The sequence below is a fragment of the Salmo salar genome, chromosome ssa22 (genome assembly GCF_905237065.1).
Source record: "Salmo salar chromosome ssa22, Ssal_v3.1, whole genome shotgun sequence".
In the NCBI taxonomy this organism is placed as follows: Eukaryota; Metazoa; Chordata; class Actinopteri; order Salmoniformes; family Salmonidae; genus Salmo; species Salmo salar.
This window is the reverse complement of record NC_059463.1, coordinates 42260393-42277999: the sequence shown is the minus strand read 5'-3', so window position 1 is coordinate 42277999 and position 17607 is coordinate 42260393. Positions and strand designations below refer to the sequence as shown.

General features: G+C 45.2%; 1 long non-coding RNA gene across 2 annotated transcripts; it reads right to left on the bottom strand.

Moving 5' to 3' along the window:
* Positions 1-3732: 3732 nt before the first annotated feature.
* Positions 3733-6914, bottom strand: LOC106583381 (uncharacterized). 2 transcript variants are annotated; one of them, XR_006761424.1, is made up of 6 exons: positions 6810-6914; positions 6437-6593; positions 6213-6253; positions 4625-5801; positions 4234-4506; positions 3733-4140 (listed from the first exon to the last, which is right to left on the bottom strand). It is a non-coding gene; the product is annotated as an uncharacterized lncRNA (long non-coding RNA). The 2 variants fall into 2 exon arrangements; XR_001323491.2 differs by lacking the exons at positions 6437-6593; positions 6810-6914 and having other exon boundaries at positions 3738-4140; positions 6213-6398.
* Between the last annotated feature and the right edge of the window lie 10693 nt (positions 6915-17607).

Here is a 17607-nt window from a genome sequence, read left to right as displayed (position 1 = left end):
GTTTTGTAAGTGAACGTTTGTTTTCTGAGGTACTTCATAGTCAGAGGTATTAATACATTTTTCATACATGTAGGTATTTTTGAAGCGTGCAATATGGTTTGTGTTTCTCATCAAGCTACAATGATGTTGCAGAAATGGTCACCACAGTGTCAGTTAAATGTATATCTGAGGTTTGGTTCATCAGTATTAATATCCTTAACCACTCGGAAGTAGCCAGAATCATGCCATCCTTTCCACCCCAAGGTAAGCAGTATATTTGTGTGTGAGGGTGTGTACGTGCGTGCCTGTATCAGAATTCTGTGATTACACTAACATTTACATGAAGACCTGTCTTTGAGTCTGTAATGTGACAGTAAGCATGTATGTGACCATTTGTATATTGTCTGAGCCTCGCCAACTAGAATAACTTCCTCAAAACTAACTGACTTGCTTATTATTTTAATTTTATAAATAAATAAAACCTAATGGACATACTCACTTGCAGTTGTACTTTCTGGGGTGTCAAAAGGCAAAGTAGAAATAACAATGGAACCTGGTGGAAAGTGATAATAAATCATATTTGATTCATTCTGTTAAAATTACATTTGCATGAATATGGCTGTTAGATGATTCCATAATGTGCAAATATCTAATGATTTGTTCTGTTATTGAGGAACTAATACTATCGTGAAACAAGGTGTAGCTCCTTTAAAATGGTGTAGGCTGCCTGCTGGGCTGGGTGTCTGTATAGTTGTTGGATCACTGATGTGAACTCCCACTCAATCGAAGAGTATTTAGGATTAAGAATGTGGTTTGTAGTTAGTGGGTTAGAATGAATACAGGGTAAAGAGAGGATATGATCATGTCAGATTACTGAGACCTGTGACACATAGATATGTACAGATTATGAGTTTAGTGACTTGCCTGTAAACCTGTCCCCATCACTACGTGGAGAGAGAGAGTTTGGTCCTGAGCTCACTCTGTAGTCACAGCTCACCTCCTTACTCCTCATTGACTGTAGATGTCTGATCAGATTGTCTTCGGTCACAGAGAATATACAGTACCATTGTTTGAATGCCAACATTTCTTCTTCCAGATCTGTGTTGTCAAGCATGGCTGACTCTCTTCTCCAACAAACAGGTTACAGGTGGTGTTAACACTGGCAGATCCAGGAATCCACATCAAGGCTGGTACTGATCTTTGGTTTCTGAACGTTTTCGAAGAGGACAGACACTTAGGGATGATTTCCCAGACACAGATTAAGGCTAGTCCTCTGTGTCCTGGAAAGCGTCCCTTAATGACATACAAGACACACTTTTTTTGCATTTTAAATTATTTGAAGTTTACATTTTCCAATTATAATTCTCAAAAGTTCAAATTATGTTTATAAATATTGCAGGGTTGGATGTTTTTTTACCTGTGATGATGTATCCATCACTGTGTGGAGAGAGAGTTTGTGATCCTGTGTTCTCTCTGTAGTCACAGCTCACATTTCTCCTCTCCTGTAGATGCCTGAACAGATCATTCTTAGTCCCTCTGACTAGGGTAGTGCAAACAGCCCAGTACTGGGGCCAAGCTCCCTGCCATCCAGGACCTCTATACCAGGCGGTGTCAGAGGAAGGTCCTGAAAATTGTCAGAGACTCCAGCCACCCCAGTCATAGACTGTTCTCTCTGCTACCGCACGTCAAGCTGTACCGGAGTGCCAAGTCTAGGTCAAGAAGCTTCTAAACAGCTTCTACCCCCAAGCCATAAGACTCCTGAACATCTAGTCAAATGGCTACCCAGACTATTCACATTGCCCCCCTCCCCTCTCCACACCACTGCCACTTTCTGTTGTCATCTATGCATAGTCACTTTAATAACTCTACCTGCATGTACATACTAGAGAGCCAGAGAGAGCGTTCTCTCCTGCTCAAATTTACCACCGGGTGTGTGGAGGTGTCAAAACCACCACCAACCCCCCCCCCCCCCACCCCCCCACCCTTTGCGGGTGGGTCTGGGGATTGCCAGCCATTGCCAAGCTGATCTGACCCATTGTGATCCTCACGTGTAGTCATGACACAATGTAAACATTTTTAAAGCCAAAAAATATTATTTTGTAGGTTGTAGTAATGTGTGTAGGAAATATACTGTAAATATCAATGCTTTTGCTGTAAGATCAGAGTTTTGGGGTTTGCCAACTTTGTCTTTGCAAAAGCAGTAAAAGCCTTAATTACATTTTCAGACTTTTTCCCAAGCTTTTTTCGTGTATCTAGCTAATACGCAACAGTAAAGAAAATGGATCAGCAACATTGGATGCATACTGTTGAATATAGTTGATGTAAAAAAGCATGAGGATATTTTATTTTCAAAGATTCTACTGTTTTGGCTTAATTTTTATTTATTTAATCTAATCTCAGCTTTATGTGTGAATATGGGAGACATTTATTGACGGAAGTGTGATTTTAAGGTGTCTGTTTTTATCGATTTTGACTCCACAGATATTTTATTTTGCATTATGGAAGGAGTGAAGTGACACAAATTAGTTTATAGCACAGGTGACAGAATAGAAGAAAGTACAGTCAATTATTTTAGTAATAGAGTGATTGTCTTTTCCAAAAGAAATGTTCAATTTAGCATTTAGTGGGGAAAAGACGCAAAAAGCTAAAAGGGAAGTATGGCCCCGGATCCCTGCGTAGAGAAAGGCTTGTGTTTCTAGCTCCAAGAGTAAAGTAATATCTAACAATTCACAACAATACACACTCATCTAAAAGTAAAATAATGTAATTAAGAAATATATAATTAGCAATGTTGGAGTGGCATTAACTAAAATACAGTACAATAGATTACAGTATATACATATGAGATGAGTAAAGCAGTATGTAAACACTATTCAAACATTATTAAAGTGACTAGTGTTCCATGTTTAAAGTGGCCAGTGACTCCAAGTATATGTATATAGGGCAGCAGCCTCTAAGGTGCAGGGTTGCGTAACCGGGTGGAAGCCAATTAGTGATGGCTATTTACAGTTTTTTACAATCCCTTTGGCACTAATTTCAGAATCTTGTGGTCATTTTTCAAAACTCTAGACATAAAACTCAAAACGGTCATCACTTGTAACACAGGCTGTCCAATGTTCAAAAAGATGGATTGTGCCTTCATATCTTTAAAGAAACCTTGCATTGGTTCAAATAACGATTATCATGAAATACCATAGGAACATTCATTTAGATCACCCACACACAAGATGCCGATAGTTTCACTGTGTAGTTGTTCATACAATCATAAAATATTGTAGTACAAAATATGTGATACGTGTTTCATTATGGTACTACACGTAAATACTTCACTGTAAAAGGACTAGTAGAGAGAATACTACAGACACAGTGGAATCATTGAACAAAATCTGAAATTTATTGATGAAATACAATAAAATCACAACATAGGTTTCCTTGAATCAAAGCAAAAATAATTAGCTACAAAAAAGAAAAACACTACAGTAAAATGTCAACTGGCTTACTGTAAAAAGCAAAACAAAGTATTGATTACTGTACTTCTATATTTCCATCAATTGTGGATTTGGCCACAGGTTCGTATCCACATCACAATGGATGTTTTCATTGGCCAAGCATCTTGGGAAGAATCTTCGGGCATGGTGAATCCAGGCCTGACACTGGTCTGCCGTGATGTCATTGCATGTGTCATCCATGGCCTGGAGAAGGGTGGCTTGTTCGTGAGGGCGCCTATCATATACCTTCCGCCTCCATGTGGAGAAAAATTCCTCAATCGGGTTAAGGAAAGGAGAGTATGGGGGTAAGTACAGGGTGGTAAATTGTGGATGGGCCTGAAACCATGCTTGCACCATTTGAGCATGGTGGAACCTGACATTGTCCCACGCAATGACATAGGTCACGCCATCATCTCTACAGACCTGATTTAGCTCATCAAGAAGGTTACACAAGGAGAGCTGCATTATATGAGCCAATGCGAGGTCTGTGTCCCACCACACCATCTTCCGATATAGCCGCACACATGGTGATGTTGGCCCCACGTTGTCCAGGTACTTGGATGGTTGCCCTCTGGCCAATGAAATTCCTCCTTGTCTTGGCCAGGTTGAAGCCTGCCTCATCCAAAAAGAGGAATTTGTGAAGGTTTTCATCAGCATCCAGATCCATCACCCTCTAAAAATACATTTGGGAAAGATAATTACTGATTACAATGATGTAGAACTTTTGGGGAATTTTTCACAACAGGAATCTTGAAACTGAACATACTCAGTCCTCAGTTGCTTCACTCTGTCTGCATTTCTTTCAAAAGGCACACGGCATAGCTGTTTTAGAGACGCCTGGTGCCTTTTCAGCATGCGTGCAATAGTCTGCAAACTTATGGCTTCCACATTGTTGAACATGTCATCATAGTCCATGATGTTCTGCCGAATTTCTGTAAGGCGATTATAATTTCTGGCCCGAACTAAATTGACCACAGCCCGCTCTTGTTGGTCAGTCAGAATTTTGCCTCTGCGTCCACTATTTGGCCAAGTCTCAATTCTGCAGGGAAAATTACAGTAAGAACACATTTAGTCACATCACCTACTCTGTGGCCTGCAGTATACAGTCATTTGACAATTGAGAGTAGCCTAATGTTTAGTGCATGCTGAAGACTTACCAGTTCTCATTGTGGAAAGTTCTCATGATTGAGGCCACGATTGATCTTCTGAGGTTTGGTGGAATCATTGTAGCTGCCTCAGTCATTGTTTTGCCATGATTTACCACATGGTCTACAACTATTGCTCGGATTTCATTGGACACTCTTTGCTTTTGCTGCAGATGTCTTGGTCCCTGGTCTTGTCCTCTACCATGTTCCCTCACACCTCTCAAACGAGGCCCACGACCACCTCTCAGAAGCGGTGCTTGTCCCCTGCCATTCCTTTGACCACTACGTCTTCCTCGTCTTCCTCCTCCCACTGCTTGACCTCTATTGTGACCTGGATCACCTGCTGGCCCCATGTTATCGCTATGTTGTTGTAGGTGGATACCACTCATTTCACTATATACTCAGACCACAATGTGAAATCAATCATCAGTAACGAGTTGTCAGTATTGGGAAAACAATTACAAGGGCCTGCATACATACACACACTGGCCACTTTATTAGGTACACCTGCATGTTAATGCAAATAGCCTGCTCCTTCGAACAGCGAATCATGTGGCTGCCTGCAACTCAACATATAGAGTAGAGAGCTTTAGTTGTTGTTCGACCAAACATTAGAATGGGCAAGATGCGTAATCTCAGCAACTTTGACCGTGGTATGTTTGTTGGTGCCACACATGGTGGTTCCAGCATCTCAGAAACAGCTGCCCTCCTGGGATTTTTACACACTAGTCTCTAGAGTTTACAGAGAATGGTGCGATAAACAAAACACATTCAGCGAGCGGCAGTTCTGTGGGCAAAAACACCTTGTTAATGAGAAAGGTCAGAGGAGAGTGTCCAGACTCATTCAAGCTAACAGAAAGGCCACAAATGCCCAAATTACAGCCATTTAAAACAGTGGTGTGGAGAAGGGCATCTCCTAATGTACAACACCGTGAATAACTCGGGCTGTTGTGGAGGCAAAAGGGAGTCCTACCCGGTACTAGATTGGTGTACCTAATAACGTGGCCGGTGAGTGTACAGTAATGTCAAACCTGAAAACATGGTCTGGAAAAGTGGTAAAAGGACCATAGAACAGTGTCCGATAAAGAATGATGATGAAATATTACATCCATAGATAATGTAGTCCAATTGGTTCATGATCCACGGTAATTGGTGTCAATGGATCTCGTTATCCTGAAACTTTCATGATCTAAACATGGAATATTGTTCGTCAGTTTCCATAAAACTATGCATTAAGAGTAATGCAACATTTACTTATCATTTTGAGCAGTTGTATCAATTGATAGTTAGATCATTGTAATGAAATGAATAGACAGTCATCTCAGATGTAATGTGTGAATTGCATTTTGAAATGGTAATACTTTGATGTTAAGTTGTGTCATTTTGAACAGGTGATTTTAGTTCAATGAACAAATTATCTTAGCTTTATGTGTATTGTATCCAAGCAATTGGAAAAAGTGTTAGAGTTTTGAATAATGTGCATTTTGATCATCGGTTGTGAGTTTTGTGTCTCGAGTTTTGAAAAATGACATCAAGGTTCTGAAATGAGTGCCATACAATTATTTAGACAAAGTAATATAATTATATTTGTTGTACTTACATCTTAATTTGCAGATCCCTGTGTATCCACACCAACAGGTCCTGTACATCACAGAGAGACAATGCCATGATTAAGAAGTTGTGACTGCTGGTCGGGTCATGTGTGTTACTTTACCAAGTTTTGCCCCAGTGCATTAGTAACAGCAGAACAGAAGAAGTGAAAGCATGATGTTTTAATGTCACTTCACACTTCTCCTCCTGACTCAAACCACCCTGTAGACTTACAGTTCTGTTCTCACGCTACCCAGATGCTCTGACTAACACATCATTTTCTGTTTAAAGTTAGTAAAATGTAGATGGTACAGAGGTGCTCAGAGAATACATCCCAGCATCCCCAGAATCCACCATCCACCACTGTTCACAGCTCCAATCACCAAGTTATCTACAACAGAAACACAATGAAAAGATAATTACAATATTTGTTTGTACATGCGTGTAGTTGTGTTAGTAGTGTGGTGGTGTTGATAAGGTCTTACTGGCTGTGGGTCTATGAAAAGAGAACCACAAAAAGGTTCTGGTAAGACCTTGTCATGACAACACAGAACTAAAGGTTGAGATAGAAAATGCATCCTAAAATATCCACATGGGGAATTCTTACCTCTGAGAATTGTTTTTCTCTGAAAAACAAAATAGGCTAAATGAATTATATTGAATATAGCCTGCTGTATATAATATGACCAAAAGGAGTTGATAGATAATCACATGTCAAAGACACTTAAATTAATATGAGAAAAGTAAATGTTTGCAAGTGACTAGGAACACTCCAGAAGCCACACCCACTGCTGCCTGCCAAGCCTGCCCCAGGGTCTAGGGTTTCCATCATCCCGGAAACCTTAGACCCCCTTCAATTCACATATACAACGTGATCAGGGTGAACTAGCCCCCCAATGGCAACCGCAGACTTTTGTCCTTCTAGGACACCTTCGGCCTGGACTGCCAGTCCTTCGTGTCTGACCAGAGGGAAGGGGACCAATACTGACAATTCATAGGAACCATGTGCGGCCTTGCCCCTACCCAACCTTCAGGCCGCACCCAGATGCAACTCTCCCCCCAACTAGCCAATCAAACAATGTTCAGCTGAACCAGGCCCCTAGGCCGGACTGGCACAACTACACATGGTACCCAGTCAGGCGCACTGCTGTTCCTCTGGACAGAGAAGAGGCTGCTGCTCCCCCAGCGGTTCGACCTGACTCATGTCATCCTCTCCATCCTGCTGTGTGTGCACATCTACACTGATGCACCTGTTTGTGTGGATAAGGGGCAGCATACAGTCCATGTACCGGTATGTGACCTGTAGACTGTCTGACTGCTGCAGGAGAATGCAGGCCTCTCTGCCCCCCTCACAGTAGCACTGACTACAACACAGAACCTGGATACAAGAGCAAAAATATCAATGTCCGTGACTACCTGTAGTCAATAACACCCAGTGTTGCCAAAGGTTGAAGTCCATTTATTCTGCTTGGTTTTTCTTTTTACCGAAGAGAGCATTTCATACAGAGCAAAAAAAAGCATAGGACTTTGTATTTACTGTACCTCAAGGGTTTTATAGAGGAGGGGCTTATAAAAGAGGGGGAGCCACCCCCCTCCTTCATATCCTGATCCACCATCCTGACCGCTGAGCTCTCATGTGCAGCGAAACAGAATGTAAACTGGCAAGACCAGAATGGTCGAATGAGGCTAATCCCCCTCCCCATTTTAGTTTGAAAATAAATTGTCATCAAAGTTATGGCACCCACACCATTTACATCTTAACTGCTCAGAGGTCACTGAACTAAAAAGCTAGAATGTGTCTACAACACTGCACATTGAAGAGAAGGCTGAGTAAGTTTAATTTAAACTGGGAACTTAAATAACAGGTAAATGTGGGCAGATGGGGATATTTCAGTACCATTTAGGAAATCTATATTTTCCATTTTTATGATCTGTTGCCAACAACGTAATTTTTTTAAGTTGAAATATATTTTGTAGCTTGAAGCAACATGTATGGGCAATATAAATATGAATTCTCCCGCTATAAGAAGGGTTTGGGGTTTGTCTTTGCAAAAAGAGGAAAAGTCTATTACATTTTCAGACTTTTTCCCAAGCTTTTTTGGTGCATCTAGCATCTAGCTAATAAGCATCTTTTAATGTTAGGGGCAAGATTCATTTCACGAAGTAAAATGTAATATTGTTGTACATTGGTGAATTTGTGTTCTTTTTCTTTAAGATACTACTCTTTTGATCTTAACTTAATTTCAATGAATGTTGCTTAATTTACTATTTGCGTTGTTGCATGGTAGCATTGTGTTAATATGCTATACATTTATTGATATCATCTTGAAATGTCCGTATTTGTTGATTTTGATCTGACCGTTATGGAATGACACAGCTGAAAGAATAGATACACAGTAGATTGTGTTTACTACGAGAACAAAATCAGAAAAATACTCAGGAGTATGCCACCAGACCCCTCCAAAATCAAACTACTAACATAGTAACAGATGTTATGGATACACATGCTCAGTAAATTGATATGTAATAAACAAAGCACATCATGGGACAAAGAGGGTATTTGTGTGAGACATAGCTACAGCCAGCCAGTGGTGTAGTTTCAGTGTGCCTGTAGAAGACTGTACAACCCATCCGGCTGGGCTGAGTTTGCTAGTTTGCTAGTTTGCTAGTTTGTCAGGGATTGAGCTGTATATGTGGTACGTATCAGTCTAGAGAAAAGAAACAGTTTCACTTTAGACCTTTAAATCTACCGTGCTGTAAAACTAATCCTCTGGGAATAGGCATATTTTATGGATGTAACACCAATCTGAAACGGAAAGTCACACACATAACACAGTTGGTGATTCTGAACTTCCTGTGTAGTTTTCAGATGACTGTCCATCCTCTTCAATAGGGCCTGTACAACACAGAGAGAGCCTGAGTGAGAATGTGTGTGCGTGCCTCCAGTTGTTGTTGTGGTTGTGTTTCTTTGCTGTGCTTAATGTCAATTTACACTTTGCCTCCAGAGTCAAACCACCCTGAAGACTTACAGCTCTGTTTCAAACACTTTCAAGATGCTCAGACTTAACACATGTTCTGTTGTATGTATAACTTATAATACAAGCTTACTGATATGACTACATCCAGAACTAAATCCAGGCAAAAAAAACTTTTGGTCCTATAAAAAGCAGTATATATTATGAATCCAATGATTTGGTATTGGGACCAACCTGAAGGTATCGATGTGCGTGGTGCAGTGATCAGGCTATAGATCCCTGCATTCCCTGAATCGACCTGGAGGACAGAGATCCTAATTATCCCTCTCTGTCTGTCTGTGTAAACAAGCATGTATCTATATCCAATGTGATTATCTGTGCTGTACTTACATCTTCATGTGCAGATACATGCACAGGACCTTCACATCACAGACAGATAAAACCACAAGTAAGAGGTTGTGTGTATGCACAACTGTGGGAAGAGGAGCATGGGTTTATACAAGGGTGGGGAGAGGAGCATGGGTTTATACACGGGTGGGATGAGGAGCATGGGTTTATACAAGGGTGGGGAGAGGAGCATGGGTTTATACACAGGTGGGGAGAGGAGCATGGGTTTATACAAAGGTGGGGAGAGGAGCATGGGTTTATACACGGGTGGGGAGAGGAGCATGGGTTTATACAAGGGTGGGGAGAGGAGCATGAGTTTATACAAAGGTGGGGAGCGGAGCATGGGTTTATACAAGGGTGGGGAGAGGAGCATGGGTTTATACACGGGTGGGGAGAGGAGCATGGGTTTATACACGGGTGGGGAGAGGAGCATGGGTTTATACAAGGGTGGGGAGAGGAGCATGGGTTTATACACGGGTGGGGAGAGGAGCATGGGTTTATACAAGGGTGGGGAGAGGAGCATGGGTTTATACAAAGGTGGGGAGAGGAGCATGGGTTTATACAAGGGTGGGGAGAGGAGCATGGGTTTATACACAGGTGGGGAGAGGAGCATGGGTTTATACAAGGGTGGGGAGAGGAGCATGGGTTTATACACGGGTGGGGAGAGGAGCATGGGTTTATACAAGGATGGGGAGAGGGGCATGGGTTTATACAAGGGTGGGGAGAGGAGCATGGGTTTATACACGGGTGGGGAGAGGAGCATGGGTTTATACAAAGGTGGGGAGAGGAGCATGGGTTTATACAAGGGTGGGGAGAGGAGCATGGGTTTATACACGGGTGGAGAGAGAAGCATGGGTTTATACAAGGATGGGGAGAGGAGCATGGCTTTATACACGGGTGGGGAGAGGAGCATGGGTTTATACACGGGTGGGGAGAGGAGCATGGGTTTATACAAGGATGGGGAGAGGAGCATGGCTTTATACACGGGTGGGGAGAGGAGCATGGGTTTATACACGGGTGGGGAGAGGAGCATGGGTTTATACAAGGATGGGGAGAGGAGCATGGGTTTATACACGGGTGCGTGGGGGGAGGGGGTATTGTGTTCATGTGTACATTGCATGTGTGTTACTTTGCCAAATTTGCCCCAGTGCATTAGTAACAGCAGAACAGAAGTGAAAGTAACATGTAATAATGTCACTTCACACTTCTCCTCCTGACTCAAACCATCCTGTAGACCAGGGGTTCCAATCTCATTCCATGGAGGGCCTAGTGTCTGAGGATTTTTGTTTTTGCCTTTAAATGAAGACCTAAACAACCAGGTGAGGGGACCTTACTAATTAGTGACCTTAATTCATCCGTTATGTGAAGGGAGAAGCGAAAACCTGCAGACACCCGGCCCTCCGTGGAATGACTTTGACACCTGTGACTTACAGCTCTTTCCCAGATGCTCTGACTGACACATTATTTTCTGCTTTAAGTTAACACAGTTGACATTGAGTGTGGTCATTCTGAGGATGCCGAAATCACATCTCAGGTCGGGAAGATAGGGACAGAAGACATTTTGTTATGAACAGAACGGACTCACCTGAGGGCAAAAACGTGGACGGTACAGAGGGGATCAGACTGTATATCCCAGCATCCCCAGAATCCACCATGGCTGCACTGCTCATGGCTCCCAACACCAAATCATCTACAACAGAAACAAAATGAAAATGTAATTACAATGTGTTTGTACATGCATGTGTGTAGTTGTGTTAATAGTGTGGTGGTGTTTTATGTATTGTGTTTGGAACATACATTGGTTGTCATCATCCTGTCTGGCTGTAGGTCTAGAGGAAAAGAAAAGGACCACAAAAAGGTTGTGGTAAGTCCTCGTCATGACAACACACAACTAAAGGTTGATAGAAACTGCATCATACTGTAAAATATACAAAACAAGGGGAATACTTACCTCTGAGAATTGTTTTTCTCTGAAAAACAAATCAGGCTTAATTCCTTATATTGAATATAGCCTGATCTATACAATATGACCAAAAGGAGTTGATAGATTACCTATGTCAAATGCACTTACGTTAATGTGAGGAAGGTAAATGTGTTAATTATTTGTTATTTAGAATCAGAAGTACTTACTGGTGCTCCTGCAGAGACAGAAAGCGGTCAATCCCACCAGGAACACGCCCACTCCAGAAACCACACCCACTGCTGCCTGCCAAACCTGCCCCACTGTTTGGGAACAGTAGGAGAGGTCATTAGCCAGGGTCAGTACATCAAGACTAGGTTTTAAAGACCACGTCATTATTTGTCTGATACATTTTTTGGTTTTCAAATGTATTTCAAAAGAAAGGTAGTCAGCTAGAGAAGGATACATATGCAGAATACTTTCTGTGGAGCCTTTTCCTGTGCACATGCAAGAGAGAGAGAGCATTCAAATACGTGATTTTCCTGGGTTGTATATACATATACAGTATTTCCACACTGAGGTTGGAATAATACTATGAAATTGTGAAAAATGTGGATAATGCACTTTTAGTGTAGGAGCTGTTTGAAAAGACTGCCTCAAATTTCAGCTTGTTTAGCTAGGTGGGTTTTTGTGTAAATTTAATAGATTAATAAAAAGGAGTTTGCCCTCTCCCTGCCAATAAGAGCTCCCCTCTCAGACCACTCCCAGACAGTCCTAGCAAAATTCTTACTTGGGAAATTTTGCTATGAAGCTATTTTGGTTTATTTTTGACAATTTTAATATAAAAAAATTCAGCAAGGTACATAATTGTTACCCAGAAATTATTTGAGATTGAGATAAAAAAACTAAAAAAAACTGCTGAATTGGACCTTAAATGCTTAACACTCAACACAATTCAGTATAGAGTCTTAATGTGACAAATTTTTGGAGAAAAGTTAAACCACTAAACAAAAATATAGTGGCCATACTCACATTCAGTTGGACTCAGTGGGGTATCAGTAGTCAAAGTTGAATGAACAGTCGAACCTGGCGCAATGCAAAGTCAATGGATCTGATTATACAAGAATAAAGGTAGCTAACAGGGATGATTTAATCAATCAAATCAATCTCTTTTTGTAATGAGGCAAATTTGTGATGGAAAAAAAGCTAGTCTATTTGTTTCAGTTCTATCTACTACCTGGATAAAGATGTCCAACACACCTGATGTAGGATTCACTGCTGTGCTGGGGGTCAAAGGAGAGGTCAAACCTGGGGAGAAGAGAGAAGTCATATTACACAAGCAGCTATTAATATATTTATTACTCTAGTAAACCAGATGGAGTTTTATTGAAATAATGTGTACAAAAGTATTGTAATTGAAAACTAAGCTAAACTTTGGGCCTCCTTACTGGTAGTTGGACTCACTGTGATGTCAGGGGTCAAAGTAGAAGCAACAGTTGAACATGCTGGGAAGCAATATGATTACACAATGATAAAGGTATTGTAACGTCTTGTCTGTGGTGTGGCGGAAAGAAGCGCAGGAAGCAGCGAACACTGTGTGGTAATTTTAATTAAGAACCACCCGTACAAAATAAGAGGTCTCCCAACAACAGGGAAAAATACAATGGACAAGCACAGTCAACAAACGCAGTTGACATACAGAAAAACAATCCCGCACAATAGGGTGCGGGCCAGCTGAACTAAATAGCCCTCTTAATTACCTAACTCAGGGCAGGTGAGAAAACATAAAAAAAGGGAAAAAACAAAAAGGGAATCGGTGGTAGCTAATAGGCCGGTGACGACGACCGCCGAGCGCCACCCGAGCAGGAGGGGGCGCCACCGTCGGTAGGAATCGTGACAGTACCCCCCTCCTGACGCGCGGCCCCTGCAGCGCGCCGACACCGGCCTCGAGGCCGACCCGGAGGACGAGGCGCAGGGCGATCCGGACGGAGGCGGTGGAACTCCTTCAACATGGATGGGTCCAAGACGTCCTCCGCCGGCACCCAGCACCTCTCCTCCGGACCGTACCCCTCCCAGTCCACAAGGTACTGCAGGCCCCCCGCCCGGCGTCTCGAGTCCAGAATGGCCCTTACGCTGTACGCCGGGGACCCCCCGGGACCTCCGGCACCTCATCTTCTTGTAGGGGACCAGCCACCACCGGCCTGAGGAGAGACACATGAAACGAGGGGTTAATACGGTAATAGGAAGGGAGTTGCAACCGATAACACACCTCGTTTATCCTCCTCAGGACTTTGAAGGGCCCCACACACTGCGGCCCCAGCTTCCGGCAGGGCACGCGGAGAGACAGGTTCCGGGTCGAGAGCCAGACCCTGTCACCCGGTGCGAACACCGGCGCCTCACTGCGGTGGCGGTCAGCACTCCTTTTCTGCCTAGCACTGGCCTCCTTCAGTGAGTCCTGTACTGCTTTCCAGGTCTCCTTGGAGTGCTGAACCCAGTCCTCCACCGCAGGAGCCTCGGTCTGGCTCTGGTGCCATGGGGCCAGGACCGGCTGGTACCCTAGCACACACTGGAAGGGTGACATGTTAGTAGAGGAGTGGCGAAGTGAGTTCTGGGCTAACTCTGCCCAAGGAATATACCTCGCCCACTCCCCTGGCCGGCAATACGACCTCAGGAACCTGCCCACCTCCTGGTTCACCCTCTCCGCCTGCCCATTGCTCTCGGGGTGATAACCGGAGGTTAAACTGACCGAGACCCCCAGCCGCTCCATAAACGCCTTCCAGACCCTGGATGTGAACTGGGAACCCCGATCAGAGACAATATCCTCCGGCACCCCGTTGTGCCGGAAGACGTGGGTAAATAGGGCCTCCGCAGTCTGCAGGGCCGTAGGGAGACCGGGCAAGGGGAGGAGACGGCAGCACTTAGAAAACCGATCCACAACCACCAGAATCGCAGTGTTCCCCTGAGAGGGGGTAAGATCTGTCAGGAAGTCGATAGACAGGTGCGACCATGGCCGTTGCGGAACGGGGAACCCGGTCTATATGAGATGGTAAACCTAAACCGGGCGAAGAACATGGCCCACCTTGCCTGACGTGGATTCAGTCTCCTCGCTGCCCGGATGTACTCCAGGTTTCGGTGGTCGGTCCAGATGAGAAAGGGGTGCTTAGCCCCCTCAAGCCAGTGTCGCCACACCCTCAAGGCTTTGACTACCGCTAGCAACTCCCTGTCCCCCACATCGTAGTTACGCTCCGCCGAACTGAGCTTCCCTGAGAAGAAAGCGCAGGGGCGGAGTTTCGGTGGCGCACCCGAGCGCTGTGATAGCACGGCACCCACCCCAGCCTCGGATGCGTCCACCTCTACTACGAACGCTAAAGATGGGTCCGGGTGCGCCAACACGGGCGCGTCGGTGAACAGGGTCTTCAACTTCTTGAAGGCTCCGTCCGCCTCCGTCGACCATCTCAAACGCGCCGGCCCCCCTTCAGCAGTGAGGTAATGGGAGCCGCTACCTGGCCAAACCCCGGATAAACCTCCGGTAGTAGTTGGCAAAGCCCAAGAACCGCTGCACTTCCTTCACCGTGGTTGGAGTCGGCCAATTACGCACGGCCTTAACGCGGTCACACTCCATCACCACCCCCGTGGTGGAAATGCGATAACCCAGAAAGGAGACGGCTCGTTTGAAAAACTCACACTTCTCAGCCTTAACGTATAGGTCATGCTCCAGCAGTCTACCAAGCACCCTGCGCACCAGGGACACATGCGCGGAGCGGGTGGCGGAATATATCAGAATGTCATCGATATAGACAATCACGCCCTGCCCGTGCAGGTCCCTGAGAATCTCGTCAACAAAGGATTGAAAGACGGCTGGAGCATTTTTCAACCCATACGGCATGACGAGGTACTCATAATGGCCTGATGTGGTACTAAAGGCGGTTTTCCACTCGTCTCCCTTCTTGATACGCACCAGATTATACGCGCTCCTGAGATCCAATTTTGTGAAGAACTGTGCTCCGTGAAATGATTCCACCGCCGTAGCGATAAGAGGTAGTGGGTAACTAAACCCCACCGTGATCGCGTTTAGACCTCTATAATCAATGCACGGACGCAGACCTCCCTCCTTTTTCTTCACAAAAAGAAACTCGAGGAAGCGGGTGAGATGGAGGGCCGAATGTACCCCTGTCCCAAGGATTCCGTGACGTATGTCTCCATAGCCGCCGTCTCCTCTTGTGACAAGGGGTACACGTGACTCCTGGGAAGCGCAGCGTTAACCTGGAGATCTATCGCACAATCCCCTTGTCGATGAGGTGGTAATTTAGTCACTCTCTTTTTACAAAAAGCGATCGCCAAATCGGCGTATTCAGGGGGAATGCGCACGGTGGACACCTGGTCTGGACTCTCCACCGACGTGGCACCTATGGAAACTCCTAGACATTTCCCTGAACACTCCTCCGACCACCCCTGGAGAACCCCCTGTTTCCATGAAATGAGGGGATTGTGACCAGCCAGCCAGGGGACCCCCAGCACCACTGGAAACGCAGGTGAATCAATAAGGAAAAAGTTAATGCTTTCCCTATGATTCCCCAGCGTTACCATGTCCAGCGGCACCGTAGACTCCCTGACTAGCCCTGACCCTAATGGTCGGCTATCTAAGGAGTGCACGGGGAAGGGGGAATCTATCGGCACCCGTGGAATGCCCAGCTTAATGGCAAGTCCACGGTCCATAAAGTTCCCAGCTGCGCCTGAATCGACTAGCGCCCTATGCTGGGAAGAGGGAAAAAATTTAGAAAATGAAACAGGCAAAAACACATGACCAACAGGGGGTTCTGGGCGAATCTGGTGCTGACTCACCTGAGGTGACCGAGAAGTGTTCTGCCTGCCTTCTCGACTCCCAGACTGGCTCCTCCAGCACCGGTCGGCCGTGTGTCCTCTCCGACCACAGCTGGTGCAGGAGGAGCCACCTCCTCCGGTGCCCCTTGGCACGGCCCCCCTACCTCCATAGGGGTAGGGGCGGGGTGCACGGGGGTGGAACGGGCAGGACCCTCTCCGAACGCCCGCGGGCAGCCAGCAAATTGTCCAACCGTATGGACATGTCAATGAGTTCGTCCAGGGATAGATTGGTGTCCCTACAGGCCAGCTCCCTGGCCGCACAATAGGGTGCGGGCCAGCACAATAGGGTGCGGGCCAGCTGAACTAAATAGCCCTCTTAATTACCTAACTCAGGGCAGGTGAGAAAACATAAAAAAAGGGAAAAAACAAAAAGGGAATCGGTGGTAGCTAATAGGCCGGTGACGACGACCGCCGAGCGCCACCCGAGCAGGAGGGGGCGCCACCGTCGGTAGGAATCGTGACAGGTATTCATGATTTATTTTAATAAACAACAAAACTCAGTCAGTAGAGAGAAACCGTGGATAGATGGCAGCATTCACGCAAAACTGAAAGCACGAACCACCGCATTTAACCATGGCAAGGTGACTGGGAATACGGCAGAATACAAACAGTGTGGTTATGCCCTCCGCAAGGCAATCAAACAGGCAAAACGTCAGTATAGAGACAAAGTGGAGTCGCAATTCAACAGCTCAGACACGGGGCGATGGGGCAGGGTCTACAGACAATCAAGGACTACAAAAGGAAAACCAGCCACGTCTTGCTTCCAGACAAGCTAAACATCTTCTTCGCCTGCTTTGAGGAGAACACAGTACCACCGATGTGGCCCGCTACCAAGGACTGTGGGTTCTCCTTCTCCGTGGCCGACGTGAGTAAGATGTTTAAGCGTGTTAACCCTCGCAAGGCTGCCGGCCCAGACGTCCTCAGAGCATGCGCAGACCAGCTGGCTGGTGTGTTTAAGGACATATTAAATCTCTCCCTATCCCAGTCTGCTGTCCCCACATGCTTCAAGATGGCCACCATTGTTCCTGTACCCAAGAAAGCAAAGGTAACTGAACTAAATGACTATCGCCCCATAGCACTCACTTCTGTTAAAATGACGTGCTTTGAGAGACTAGTCAAGGATCATATCACCTCTACCTTACCTAACACACTAGACCCACTACAATTTGCTTACCGCCCCAAGTAGGCTTGATTACCAACAATGATGAGAAAGCCTACAGGGAGGAGGTGAGGGCTCTGGGAGTGTGGTGACAGGAAAATAA